The following is a 14512-nucleotide window of genomic DNA, read 5'->3' as shown; positions in this document are numbered from 1 at the left end:
TTGATCAGGAGGATAAGTAACCTTTCTTTTTATTTGCATATTATCACTAACCCACTACCGCTTGGTCACAAAGGTGGCACTGCTCCTGCCTGCATGTGGCGGGGGCCAGTAACCTGTAGGGGAACAGGTCTCCCTTCCAGGGAAAAATGGAGCAAGCAGTTCCCAAAACCCAGAAAACCATTGGGTACACAGAAACCAACGACAAGAGGACTCTGGTTCTGTAGCCACAAAACATCAAAAGACTGACATAGACAGAATCCGAACTCCTACTTTCCTAATCATCCATTCCACTCAAGAACAACGGATTGGAAAACTGTCTCCATTCCTAGTGCAGAAATGCCTAGAAAGCACAGCTATGGCCCCCGAGTGCCAAGTGAGTGACTATAGCAATTTCTGAGTGATTTCCAAGCAATTTTCCTAAAGAGCAGCTGATAATTATAGTGTTATTCTTCATTTTTTCCACAATTATTTAATTTTGCTCTTAAAGTAAAGAAGTAAGCATATCTAACAGAAAGGAAGGACACCTTTCTTCTTGTATGTAGGACAAACTTACTAATGCACCAACAAATAACTTTACTTTATTGCTTGGTCACTGGTGGCACCGCTCCTGCCTCCACATGGTGGGGCTGGAAACCTGGAAGAAGAAAGCCATCCTCCCAGGGCTAAAAGGAGCAAAGATGGACAAAAGTAAACAGTCTACTTATGGATATTTTGATCCAGATCATGATGACACAATTTCCCATGCTAAGAGACAAAAAAAAAAAAAAAAAAAAAAAAAAAGGGAACGGATAATACCATACTTCTCTTTTTAATACTACACTCCTTCACAGACCAACCATTGAGTAAGCTTTCCCCGTTTTTGATACAAAAAAATGTCTTGAAAATGTGGCTAGCCCTCCAAAAATAGTTAGGTGATTAAGATCTGGAGATTTATTAGTTGAAATAACCAAATGTAGACATGCTGAGGGGTTATTAAAAGTATCTACCTTTGGTGGAATTCCCACAAAGGTTACCCCACATGCCACCTTAAATTCCTCTAAAGGGGTAATATCAGAATGGGATCTGTTAAATGTATCACAGGATGAACTTCTCCACAAACTAAGAGATCAAAATGTAGTACACGCCAAAAGAATCGTCATAAAAAAAAAAAAGATGGAGAGCCTGTCCCTACTCGAACAGTGATATTCACGAAATTGAAACATCAAGTCTACCTACCACCATAAAAGCTGGTTAGCTTAGATGTCAGGCAAGACCTTATATTTTGAACCCAGTCTGGTGCTTTAAGTGGCAAAAATTTGGTCATTCACAAGCTGTAGCCATCTGTGCTTGTTGTGGTTCTAAAGAATATACATACACAAACTGTAACACTGAAATGCAAAGGTATCCCAACTATCATGGCAAACATTCTGCTTTCTCAAAGGAATGCTTCCAATGGAAATGAGAAAAGAATATTCAAAAATATAAGATAGAACAGAAAGTGTCATACTAAGAAGCAAAGAAACATTTTGCAGTACCTACTAAGTCACATACATATGCTTCAGTTACACAATGGCTACACTCAGTAGCAACTCTGACTGACTGCTCGGTCCCTCCAAATATATCGATATCTAATTGGGCTAAATCACTAGTTTCCTCATCAAAGGAACAATCTGCCTCCAAATATGCTACTCAAGAAGCTAATGTACCTGTAACAATACCTTGAGATAAGAAACCCAATGAGTAACCAACAGAATGAACCAAGAGCCCTGAAAGAAGAAACACGTATAAATTAACATCTGTTACCATGGACATCAATGAAGATGATGCAGTTCTTGAGATTCATGCAGAGGGAGACATTGACATGGAAAAGCCAACCTTCCCAAAGAAAGAGAAAGCAAAAGTAGATAGGTGCAAACAAAAATATCTTCCGGAAGTAACCAACACACCAGTCAAAACCAAACAATGCATACAGTGATTCAATGGAATCATCGTGGACTTTGTGCTAATTTATATGATGTATATGATCTCATAAGTGAATATAAGCCTGCTGCAGCATGCATACAAGAAACAAACCTGATGAATGCAATTTCTATAACAATAAAACACTTCACCATGTATAGAAAAGATAGAAACTGCTCTAATGCAGATCATGTAGAAGTAGAGCTCTTAGTAAACTCTTTAATTCCTTATAGACCTGTTCCCCTACAAACACCATTGAAGGCAATTGCTGCCCGCATCACCATTGGCATAACAATATCTCATTGTATTTGTTGCCAAACCACGCTTACATTCTTGCTCATTTAGATGACTTAGTAAGACAAATAACTGCTCCTTTCTGTATTCTGGGCGACTGGAATGACCATCACCCCCTATGGGGCTGTCAACATCTTGACTACAAAAGAAAAATAATTGAAAAATTCTTAGATAAACACAACCTAACTATTTTAGATACCGGTGATCACACATATGTGCATTTACCATCTAGCTCAAGCTCTGCTATTGATCTGTCAGTATGTTCTCCAACAATATTTCCTCTCATAGACTGGACAGTTACCGACTACCCACATGGTAGTGACCACGTTACGATCATCTGTAATTTCTATACAAGTTCTCCTCCGCAGAGTAACATCAGAACAATTTGGAAATTTTACAAGGCCAACTGGACTAAATATGAAGAAATAGCTCATTTAGATTCTTCCACCATTACAACTGTCAAGATGGATTCTGCAGTAAGCTATATCACACAAAAAATAATAACAGCTGAATCTGCTATCCTGAAATCATCATCTAAAATCCAGCTCCATCCTAAAATATGGTGGAATGTAGCATTGCTAAAAGAGAAAGGAATAAATTCTGGAATCAGTTTCAAAAAAATCCAACCACAGCCAACCTCCTACAGCTTAAGAGGGTAAGGGCTGTGGCTTGTCATGTAAGACGAATGAGTAAAAAAGAAGTGTGGGCGCATTATGCTGCCACCACAAACAGATCCACAGATACTGCTACAGTCTGGAAAAAAAAAAAAAAACGAATTAATGGCAAATAATCGCTTGCAACTTCTCTCCGATTCTTTTTCTGAAAGGGAAGGAAATTTCCAAACCTGTGGAAATTGCTAATGCATTCGGCTCATCTTTTGAAATACATTCAGCTGTTTCCACATATGAACCAGCCTTTCAGTCACTAAAATCCAGGACAGAAAAATATAAACTAAAATTCAATACCACTCTACAATTTGCCATTGACCACGACTGAATTGCACAGTGCGCTCACACGAGTGAAGAGCAGTGCTCAGGGTCCTGATGGAATTTATTACACAATGATTTTCCATTTAAGTGAAAGATCATTAAGTGCTCTCTTACAACTCTATAATAGAATTTTCTTAGAGAAATATTACCCCACTAGCTAGTGCCATTCTTATGCGCTGGCCTTCCAGAAACCAGGAAAAGACCACACAGATCCAGCAAATTATCGGCCTATCTCCTTAACCAGTTGCTTGGGAAAAACATTGTCAAAAATAGTTAATGCCCGACTAACATGGTTCCTGGAGACTCAAAACATTCTGAGTCCAAGACAGTATGGTTTTCAAAGAAGTAGAATGATACTTTATCTCATTATCAAAGTGCAAGGAAATATTTGGAACGCTTTCTAAGAAATTAGCACTTTGTCATGATATGCACTGACATCGAAAAAGCCTTTGATACAACTTGGCGATATGGGATTCTTCAGGACTTACATAAATCTAGTCTTCGGGGTCATCTCCTGAAATTTATTCAGAACCTCCTAGCTAACAGATCCTTCCAAGTCCAATTCCATTCTTCACTTTCAGGAACATACGTATGAGAAGAGGGAGTTCCCAATGGCTCAGTGCTGAGTGCCACACTTTTTACCATCTGGATTATTTCTATAACTAAGTATATACCTAATACAGTTGATGCATACCTGTATGCTGACGATCTTGCCATCTCATGTCATTCTCAAAATATGTGACCTATTGAGAGACAACTACAAGGCACCATTAATAGAATAGTCTCTTGGGCCAAAAACAATGGTTAAAGAATTTCTAAATTGAAAACAACTGCATTACACTTCTGTCGTAAGCGTACATTACATCCTGATCCAGACCTTCAGTTAGACTCATCGTATTACATTTCAGCCCAGTACTCGATTTCTTGGTATAATACTTGATAAAAAATTAAACTTTCTTGAACATATAAAATATATCCGTACCAGCTGTCTTAAGAAACTAAATAATCTCAGAGTAATCTCCTCGATGTTATGGGGTGCAGATCATTACATGTTGCTACATTTATACCGCTCATTAATTAGATCCCACTTAGACTATGCATCTCCTGTATATGCCTCAGCCAGGTCAAGTGTACTGAAATGGCTCGATCCCATACATCAGAGTGCATTGAGTTACATTGCGGGCCTTTCACACATCTCCCATTTTAAGTCTATATACAGAAGCCCATGAACTGGCACTACACCTCCGATGACATATTCCTCTCCTAAATTATGCCACTAAAATCAGCAGCCTTCCACATCGTCCCATATGGCAATTTCTCTTCAGACCAAAATGGGAAAACCTGTATCAAACTAAACCACGTCTCGACAAACCATCTGGCATTAGTCTTCAGGCTTTAAACACAAGCTGGGGCCTCAACATGAATAACATACTGCAGGATACTAGCATGGAAAATACCCATGATACATATTGACAAATACTATCAGAAATGGGGAAAGAATAATCTTCCAAACAATTACATCTGGCCCACTCCATTCAGTTTAGAAGTTACGAACAGCTATATACAGATAGATCCAAGACTGCCAGTAAAGTTGGTACAGCTGTAGTCCAGCTGGATGCTATCATCGCCAAACAGCTCCCCCTCAGAATGTAGTAATTATACCACTGAGTTATATGGTATCCTATTAGCCCTGGACAAAATAAAAGAAGCCTCATATACTCAATCCATAATATATACTGATTCATTAAGTCCTGTGAATTGTATTCAATGTAAACGCTCCAGCAGTCATCCTCTGATATAGCAAATCTGGGCTCAGTTAATGGAAATTCACACATGTGGTCACCGCATAATTTTTTGTTGGATTCCTGGACACTTTGGAATCCCAGGAAATGAACAGGCAGATTTAGCTGCCGAAAATGCTTCAAATCCAATCTCACCCAATTTCAAGACACCTAATGTTGGCTACAAATGCATTATACAGCAGACCTCTAAAGAACAGTGGAAACGTATATGGGGAAAAAGAAACAAATAATAAACTTTTTGAAATAAAGAGAGAACCTAAACAGTGGCAATCCAGTCTGAGAAGAAATAGAAAAGAAACTGTACTAGCACAATTGCGCATTGGTCACACATACCTCACTCACAGTTATCTATTAAGAAAGGAAGATGCTCCATAATGCAGTAACTGTTCATGCCCACTCACTGTAAAGCATATCATCATAGAATGCCCACTATATCTAAGAGAATGAAAAACTGCTTTCTCCTTACTTTTCAAAAATTGCAATCAATTAACACTACAGAATGTTCTAGGAGATCGTTTTTGTTTTCCTAAAATTGATTGATAAATATCACCTTGTTTGAACTTTTATCAGAATCAAAACCAACAAGAAAGATATACTAGTCAGAAATCAGTGCATTATAACCACAGTTGCTGATTCACAAACACAACAACAACAGGTACTCCAAAGACAGTTCATCTAAGATCAGGAGACTACTGGTTGAAGTTGCCACTGCTTGCCAGTTTGATCACTACAAAAACTAAAAACTTTTGGTGAAACTTCTGTCACCGTTTCACTACACATTTCCCTGAACATGTCAAGTGGTGCCATTGCCGAATGGGACCTCATGAATGTGTCAGACGAAGAACTAAAACAAGAATTACACGACCAAGGAATCATTAATTTCAGAAGAATTATGACAAAGAAAGATGGCATACTAGTTCCTACACGGAACATAACTTATTTTTGACAACCCCAAGCCACCAACAGTGATAAAAGCACACTATCTTAACTGCCGAGTTAAACTATACATCTCAAAGCCATTATGCTGCTATAAGTCCCAGAAGTTTGGGCACTCATAGACAGTCTGCAGAAGAGTAGCTGCCTGTGCTACATGTGGATCCACTGCACATATTACTGCACAGCCACAATGCCAATCTGTCTTAACTGTAAAGAGGCACATCTGGGATATTCCAAGAAGTGTTCCCTTTGGAAACGTGAAAAAAAGATACAGCAGTACAAAACTGAACATAATGTAAGAGGCTAAAAAATCCCTACCGGCTCCAATTACTAACAAGCCCACTTATGCACAAATAACCACAAAACATATATCAATTTCTACCCAAACAGAGGTAACTATACCACCAAGTAAATCACTAGCTGAATGGGCAAAGTCACTGTTGTCCCCAGTACCAACACACCAAACAAAAAGCAAACAAAGCAAAGCCATAAATACCCAATCACAGTACAACCAGATGCCATTCAACAGCAGAATATCACAGTATCTACCACTCCTGACTCAAACCAAACAGAATACATGGACTCTGAAGACAATTTAAATCACAATGAACAGGTTCTAGAACTGTTCACCAATGAGGATATGGATACAGGGAAACCTTATTTCCCAAAGAAGTGGAAAGGTAAACTTGAATGATGTAAACCTTCTGTCCCTTGAAAAGAAGTCCAGGGCTCCACTAAACCCAAATAATGTTTACCTTCTTATAGTGAAATTGCAGAGGCTATTGTAGTAATTTGTCCGACATCCGAGATCTCCTTTCACAATATGGCCTATTGCTTTTTGCTTGCAGGAAACCATTCTGACACCAAATATAAATGTTTCCCCTTTGGAAATACATAATACATTGTCAAGATCATATTGCACAAAATCCAAACAATCTTGCCCATGGAGGAGTAGCACTGTTCATCAACCCCCGATACCCTCAAAGCCACTCCTGCTAAAAACAAACCTCGAGGCAATTGCTGAACGAATCAATATTAACCATAGTCTCGTTATACTACCTTGACCACACTGGTCAAGATTTTTGCAGTTCCAGCGAATGCTAAGTTTTCATTTATATTTAGTCGTTTTATTGACTTAATTGTTATAATAAATTATTTTCTATAAGTAGCTTTATACTTCTAGTCAAGCTCGATGGTTTATTTTGAATTTAGATAACGATTTTGAAAGTTAATACTTAGTGTCCGTAGATTTTACGTTTGTAACTTGCCACCATTGTTATACAATACGGAATACCGTAAGGTTTAACGTAAAACTAGATAGCAAAATATGTAGCAGTGTATTTGAAATCTGTTAGATTGGTATAGTATTATCAGTAAAATTTATTAATCTTATTAAATTTCATTGTTAATTAAATTATACTTAAACAGAATCATGACCTAGACTAGAGCAGCAAAGCGGCATTCACAGAATAGCCAGAGTGTTGTGGCTCATGGGAGAACCGAAGGGAGCGATTCTCCCACGTATCACAGTCTAAAACAATGCGCATAATGTGAAATGTTTGCAGATCTATCTAGAACAGGACATGATCTAGCCAAGGAGGATGTCTTTGTGTGTGTGCTAGGTGCAGAGACCGTGAAGAAATTAGGTGCCAAATCAGCGTTCTGATGGGTGTCTATGAGAGTTTGAGGTGTAGGGTAAATGCTCTTGAAGAAATTAATATGAGGGGCCCATCAAGCTCTCAGCTGCCCAACTCAATGCCAGAGCTCACTCCTGTGCATCAGGCTGGTTGGTTGGTTGGTTATTAGGATTTTTATGGCGCATCAGCATCTAAGGCTATAGTGCATCAAGTCTAGGGTATAAGATATAAATATATAAGAAATATGTAAAAATATACAATAAAATAACATATGCCATAAATACAGTTATAATTTATTAAATATTGAAGAAATCTAGATAAACTATATAGATTAATTAGTTTTAAAAACTTGAGTACATCTTTCACATTGTCATCGTCCGATAAAATCTGCCTGAGTGTATAAGGCTCAGACAAATGGGTAAAACATAAACGGCGTTCATTATTAAAAAATGTACATTCTACTAAAATATGACGAATAATTAAAAATACGCTACAATATCTACACACAGGATTATCATCAGCCCTCAGCAAATACGAATGCGTCAGGTGAGAATGTCCTATGAGTAGGCGAGCAAGAACTACTTCCTCCCAGCAAACCCTGTGCTGACTAGAATGCACAATGCATTATTACAGGCTTAATTTCATTCAGCTTGTTGGTAGGGCACGCATTCCAAGCTTCTTGCCAACGTACGCATAATTTTTTGTGAATTAGTTGCTTGCAGTCTGTATAGGGGACAGACAAGCGGATACTACTTTGTGACGTTGCTAATTTGGCTGCTGCATCTGCCAAATCATTGCCTCTAATACCAACATGGCTAGGGATCCAGCAAAAGCGAATATCGAAGTTTAACTGCCAGAGGGAGTGTAATGTTTGCTGCACCCAACAATACTGGGTGAGTGCTTCTCACATTGGATAAGGCCTGTAATACGCTTAGGGAATCAGTATATAATATGCACCTTTGGTAGTGGTGGGATTTTGTATGATCCAAGGCTAGTTCTATTGCATGTAGCTCTGCAGTGTATATGCTGCATTCATACAGAATACAATTACAGTTGCCGACCGGGCTAGCCGAGTGGGTAAAGTACCTGCCCGGCAACCCAAAGGTCGCGGGTTCGATTCCCGCCTCGGGCTTGGATCAAAGTACTGCAAAAACCTTGGGAGGTGCAATATGGCCACAGAAGCCGATGCGCCAACAACTACCAAATCAAAAAAAAAAAAAAAAAAAAAACAATTACAGACTGTTTTGGTTGGGAAAACACAAGCAGACCCAGCAAATTCTTCAGACTTTGATCCATCTGTATATACTGGCAAGAATTCTGGGTATTTGGTGCGGTGCGCTACAAAGAGTTTCCGATATATACTTGGCAATGTATCAACTATCAGCCAGCTCCTAAGACTTAAATCACAAGTCGGAAATTGCATATTCCAGAGAGGAACTGATTGCTTGGCTGACATGGATATATTATTCAATGTAAAGTTAATATCATGAACCAGCTCTTGAATCCTGATACCAAAGGGTCGAATGGCAGTTTTACGTGTATTATATTGATTTTCCCACCGCGGCATATAAACAGATGTCCACGTAGGATGGTCAGGCAAGGATTTTATTTTTATGGCATATTGTAACGACAACTGCTGACGTCAAAGCATCAGTGGTGGTTCATTGGCTTCAACGTATGGACTTTGTACAGGCAAAGTACAAAATGCCCCTGTGGCAATCCGTATGGCTCTATGGTGTATTGGATCAAGCCATCGGAGTGCAGAAGTTCTAGCTGAAAAATAGGCTTGGGAACCATAATCAAGTTTAGAGCGAACAAGTGCTCGATACAGATGTAATAATGTGCTTCTGTCTACTCCCCAATAGTTGGAGGAGATAGCACTGAGCATGTTCAAACATTTCGTACATTTTGCTCTGAGCTGACGGATATGGTGGAGGAACGTTGGCTTTTGATCAAAGATGAGTCACAAAAATTTTGTTTCTGCTACCACAAGAATTGGATTCTGTCCAAGTTTGAGTTCCGGGTCAGGATGTAGATTCCGTTTGCGGCAGAAATGCACACAAACGGTCTTTTGAGCAGAAAATCTAAACCCATTGGCTAATGTCCAGGAAAAAAGATGGTTGAATGCTTGTTGCAATTGCCATTCAATTACTCTCATGCTGCAGGAGTGACAAAAAAATACTAAAATCATCTACATACAAAGCACTGCTTACTGAAGGAGGAAGCTGTTTTGTAATGGAATTAATTTTGACTGCAAACAGCGTAACACTGAGGACAGAGCCTTGGGGGACTCCTTCCTCTTGACAAAAAAGGTAGGACACAGGATCTAACATGAACCTGGAAAAGTCATTTTGATAAAATTTTTTTAACAAAAATAGGAAGGTGACCTCTAAGACCAAATAAATAGAGGTCTTTTAAAACCCCATACCTCCAGGTTGTGTCATAAGCTTTCTCCATGTCAAAGAAAACTGACACCAAGTGCTCACGCTTTACAAACGCATCGCAAATCGCTGTTTCCAGTCAGATTAAATGGTCCAAAGTGGATCGATTTCTTCGGAAGCCACATTGAATCTTTTTCAAATGGTCATTTGCCTCAAGGTAATATATAAGGCATTTTTTCCAACAGTTTACATAAGCAACTGGTCAGAGCAATAGGCCAATAGTTGTTAGGAATTTTTGGGTCTTTTCCTGGCTTTGGGAATGCGAGAATGATTGCCCTACACCAAGAATTAGGAAACTGATCCTCCAGATAAATTCAGTTGTAAAGATATAACAACAACTCTAGAGAGTGAGATGAAAGGTGTTTGATCATCTCATACTGAATATCATCTGGTCCTGCAGCGCTAACCTTCAAGGTAGCAAGTACAATGGTTAATTCCACTTTACTGAAAGGCAGGTTATAAGGCTGGACTTTGCTTGAAGAAAAGTTCAGTTTTTGCTTCTCCATTTTCTTCTTTAATAATAGGAACTCTGCAGTATACGAAGTCTCAGTAGATATGCTGGAGAAAACCTCTCCTAGAGCATTGGCAATATCAATTGGCTCGGCTAATGTACGCCCATTGTGTTCTAACATTGATGAGGGAAGTGATGTATATTTGCCTTTCATTTTCCTAATTTTATCCCAGACGACTTCAGAACTGGTCATCTGGTTAACTGAGGATGTAAACTTGACCCAGCATTTCTTTTGGCTCTGTCGGCATATAAATCGTGCTTTGGCACGTCACTTTTAAAGGCTATAAGATGTTCAGGTGGGATAACGTTGAAATTTTCCCCATGCCCGATTTTGTGACTTCCTTGCTTCTTTAGAGTCTTGGTTCCACCATGGTTTTGGATAATGTGGAAATCGGGAAGATGTTTTTGGAACTGCAGTTTCCGCTGCATGAATAATACAATCTGTGATGTACTTCACTGCTTCATCGATTGATTGCTGTTGAATTTGTACAGGATCAAATTCTGTAAGCTGCGAGAAAATACTCCTTGATCATACTTCCGCCAGACTCCTTGTCTGCTTGATCATACTTCCACCGTGAGATTCTGAATGGATGGCAGTGTTGTACATCCACTATGGTAGATATTACGGGGAAGTGATCGCTTCCATAAGGATTCTGTTCCACCTCCCAGGAAAGCATAGGCAGTAGGGAAGGTGAGCAGATGGAGAGATCGATGGCAGAGAAAGTACGGGTAGGCATATGGAAACAGGTGCGATTCCCATATTTAGTAACGAAAGGCTGTTATTATCGAGCACATGTTCAATAATACGGCCTCATTCATTAGTTTCTGAACTACCCCACAGGGTACTATGTCCATTAAAGTCTCCAAGAAGTAATAAAGGAGAGGGCAGTTGTGTAATAAGATCGTCGAGATCTGCCTCGGAGATGTGTGGTCCCGGGAGGCAAGTATATAGAACATATTGTGAGAAAGGATCTTACTGCTAAGCGAATGGCTACTGCTTCTAAGTTAGTGTTTAATTGAACTTTGGAGAAAGGGGTATGGTTGCCCACAAGGATTGCGACTCCTCCGTGGGCCGGGCCATCCCCGTTTCTGTCTTTAAGAACAGCAGTAAAATTTCGCAAGATGAGGTCATCATTTGCCTTTAGGTACGTTTCCTGCAAGCAAAGCAAACAGGTTCGTGTTTGCGCATTAGCATTTTGACATCCTCCATATTTCGTCGGAATCCACGACAATTCCATTGCAGTAATTTAGACATTATTACTTGGAATTAGTGGAACCGTTGGCTGGCTTCTGAAGTGATGCGGGTTTTGATTGGCCCGCTTTGGATTTTATTCTGCCTTTGGGAAATTGAGGGGGTCCAATATCCATTTCTTCCTCTGGATGAAGATCCAGAATAGATTCTTCCACACTTTCAGCTTCTTCATTTACCTCCATTTCCTCCTGTACCTCACTAATAACAGGCGGGGTTTTAGTTGGAGGTGATTTTCCTTTAGGTGCTACTTCCTTGGTTGGTACTGAGATGGGAGTAGCGACTGCTTTATCTTGCTGTGCTAGTGTCAACAAGTATCTAGCTTGGGGTGCAAAAGAATCACGTGGCGAGATTGAAATATCAGTTTGCATCGAAATTGAAACCTTCCTCAAAACTGCTTGTGCATAAGATTTTCCACTGTTTACTGGTGTTACCTCTTTCTTTGCTTCCACATACGGGATGTTCTGTTCCGTCTTGATTTTTTGAATTTGTTGTTCGTCTTTCCATTTTTGGCATGCTCTTGAATATGCAGGGTGTTCACCGCCACAATTCAAGCATGCTGGTTTAGAGGCAGAACATTCCTTTGTGTCATGTTCTTTTGCTCCACAGCGGGCACAAGCAGATGATCCAACATGACATCTGAGAATGGCCATATTTTTGGCATCTGAAACATCGCAATGGGTTTGGAATATACAACCTTACAGGACAGTTCAGATAACCAGCCTTGATGGAAGTAGGCTGTTTAGGTGTGTTAAATGTAAGGATAAGAACCCTAGTTGGGACTATTTTTCCCTCCTTATGCATAAATATCCTCTTAACTGCTGTTACTCCTTGATATCTCAGTTCGGTGCATATCTCCTCTTCAGATGTTTCAAGGAGATCCCACTCAGCAATTACGCCACGCGATGTATTCAATGTCCTGTGTGGTGATATCTTAATTGGAATGCCCCCAAGAGATGCTGCTTGGAGAAGCAATTCTGAATGTTGCACTGAGGAAGTTTCTACTAAAAGGTCACCCGATCTAAGTCATTTTACAGACTTCAGGGATCCTGCCAGCCCTTCAAGACCCTTCTGAATGAAGAAGGACAACATTTTACCTATTTTCTATTTCAAACCCCTCTGGGGCCTCTACGAGGACCTCGTAGAGGCCCCCAGAGGGGTTTGAAAGATTTAAATTACTCATAAGAGTAAAGAGAACGTGTCTGATGCCTAAGTACCTCACCCACCACGGAGCCCAACGAGGGGAAGCCCACTCGTGAACTAGCAGGTACTGTGTACCCGAATGGGACGCCGATTTCGCTTAGGAGCACCATACCCACTACCTACGTTACCGATAAGTCTTTATCCCGTCCCAGGACCAAAGGGAGGGAGACTTAATGGAATGCAGTTGACCCTAGCAGTAAAAACCACTCGCCGATTGATCCCAGTTGGGCCGGTCCGGGACCACCTGTCTTGTCGAAGCAGGGGCCAAAGTGGTGTATTAAGGCTGGGCTCTTCAACCACCAGGATCCCCCTTTCCGAATTCCACATGTCGCGGTGCATGGCTGCATACGCCGGATTCCAATGATGTAACCCTGGAACCAAGGTATGGGCGTTAGATCCTAGTGATGCTAATCTGGAAAACCAGCAGCATCACTGGGAGGTCCCCTCACCACGTAAAGATGCCCACGTCGAGGGGGGTGCATCAGGCAACACAGTGGCAATCTCCAAGGCAGAATGTGCTGATCCCACAGAAACTAGTTATTTTCAGGGAGATGGGGAATATAGTATGCAAAAAGGATAGGTGAAACAGGACCAGGGTATGTCTGCCAGGGGCAAAGGTTGATGTTGTTGTAGAGCAGATATCATCTTTTAAGGGCATGAAAGGTGATATTGTTGTACACATTGGCACTAATGACCTTAAGAGTAAGAGATCTACAGATTTACTTAACAAGTACAGGTCAATGCTGAAGAAAAGTCATGAGTTAGGGTTAAATTTGAAAGTGTCTGCAATTCTGCCCAGACACGACAGGAGGTAGTATATGATGAGAACCTTGTCAATCAGTTTGGTCCTAGAGAGATTGTGTAAGGCTCACGGGGTAGAATTTTTTTCAGCGTGGTCTGTGCTTACTAACAGGAGAGACTGCTTCTACAGGGATGGGATACACTTAAATAGAAAGGGTGCAAGAATATTTGCTGACAGTGTTAGATGGATCAGAGAACTGCTAGTTTGGGAGGATTCACAGATTAAAAGATTAATGGTAGATGCAGGCAGAAACAAAAGTGAGTCTTGCACTGCTATTGTAATGAGCAACAGCCTAGAGAGCAAGTTGCTAGGGGTTTCAAGAGTTGCTGGGAGTCATCATGGATCAAGTTAATACATGGGCTGTGTGTTAGGGTAACTAAGAGTAAGAAAGTGCATTTACACTGCTGATCAAGGCATCAAAGGCAGATATTGGGATATCAGAGGCATGGTATCACGCAGTGCACCATGTCTCTGATATCCCAACAATATGTATTCTGCACTGCTTATGCATGGGGTCACACATAAGCAGTGCAGAACTGGAATTTGGAGAGTACAATGTGTACAGAAAGGACAGATAAGGTAGGAATGGAAAAGGGGTTATTCTGTTAGTTAAGACACGCAAAATCTAAGGAAGTGCATCCAGGTAACACAACTGAGCCTAAATAAGTTTAAGGCTCAGCTGGATAGGTATTTCGAACAAACAGAGGGGT

General features: G+C 40.3%; 1 protein-coding gene across 3 annotated transcripts in view; it reads right to left on the bottom strand.

Annotated features, from left to right (window-relative positions):
• LOC150088166 (uncharacterized) overlaps positions 1–14512 on the bottom strand; it is a 323234-nt gene that overhangs the window by 189802 nt on the left and 118920 nt on the right. The window lies entirely within an intron of this gene.

This window comes from Mastigoproctus giganteus, chromosome 3 (genome assembly GCF_048544385.1).
Source record: "Mastigoproctus giganteus isolate SK-2022 chromosome 3, ASM4854438v1, whole genome shotgun sequence".
NCBI classification, from domain to species: Eukaryota; Metazoa; Arthropoda; class Arachnida; order Uropygi; family Thelyphonidae; genus Mastigoproctus; species Mastigoproctus giganteus.
This window is presented reverse-complemented; position numbering and strand designations above follow the sequence as displayed.